The following is a 1,262-nucleotide window of genomic DNA, read 5'->3' as shown; positions in this document are numbered from 1 at the left end:
CTCTCTCTCTCTCTCTCTCTCTCTCTCTCTCTCTCTCTCTTCCGCAAAGCTGGTCCAATGCCGTATTAGCTCCATTAACGAAGCTTTCACAAACCCAATCACTAACTGCATTCCGTGTCGAGGTGTAGCGACGCTCCGTCGGGAGGCGACCTGGCGGCGCGTTATTGTCAACCTATGAACATATCAATAATTACAGACTATACACAGTACGTCAAACTGTTTGCTAATGCAAAATAATATTAATTAGATAATAAGGGCTATCGTTAGTTGATTAAGACTTAATATTTATTTCTCAAAGCTCGGTAAATATTTTCCGACGGTGAGTACTCCTTCACAGGCTCCCACCGTCTGCTGCGGGATCCTCAGACCAGAGGCTAGGGAGTGAGGGGGAGGGTCGGTAGTCTCCACGGCTCTGATTTCTGGTCGCCATGTCTGGGAAAAAGAATTAGACCAGTTAAATTCGAGGCGTTAATGCTTTTATTGTATTTTTATTGAATATATTGACTTTAAGATATATGTTGGTTTAATTAAGTACCTGGTTTGTAAATTGCAAATGAGTGGCCGCCACTACTGTAGCCTGGAAGGCAACACCTAAATCGGCCCTATGCTCTGAGTAAGAAGGCTTACGCCTTGAGGCAGTCACTCCTACGCCAGTAGTTTGGGGGTGGGAGTTGACTGCAAGATGACGCCAATGCATTACTCTCGCCAGGATCTCCTGCCAGGGTAAACAGAATGAGTGTGGTTTTGCAACCATCTCTTGCTTTTTTTGGATTTCTGCGTGGAACAACATAAATAATGATTTTGGTTGGGCAATGAAATCAGTGTTAGTAACAGAATAATGATAACGGAAGTGAAAAAAATCAACAGTGATAATCATGATGATAATGAAAATAACGACAATACAACATCAATGATGATGTTGATAAGAATATCACTGCCTCTCAAGGTAAAAATAATGGTGAAGACCCGCGACCACGAAAAAGCAAGAAAGCAAACGGATATCCTTTGACTCCGCTCCAGTCTTAGCAAATAGTAATCCAATAAAGTGAAGGTGAGAAGATAAAATAGAAGTATTCCATAAATGAGAGAAGAAATAATTGAGGTCGAATATGGAATTACGACGCCGAGAAGAAGGAGGGGGAGCAGGGGGAGAAGAAAAAAGAAGAAGGAAGAGAAGGAGTTGGAAGAGGAATAGGGGGAGGAGGAGGAGGAGGAGGAAAGGGAGGGCGAGGTGGACGAAGAGGAGAAGTAGGAGAGTAGAA

The sequence above is a fragment of the Penaeus monodon genome, chromosome 38, assembly GCF_015228065.2.
Source record: "Penaeus monodon isolate SGIC_2016 chromosome 38, NSTDA_Pmon_1, whole genome shotgun sequence".
NCBI classification, from domain to species: domain Eukaryota; kingdom Metazoa; phylum Arthropoda; class Malacostraca; order Decapoda; family Penaeidae; genus Penaeus; species Penaeus monodon.
The sequence above is the reverse complement of the archived record's forward strand: the minus strand, read 5'-3'. Positions refer to the sequence as shown.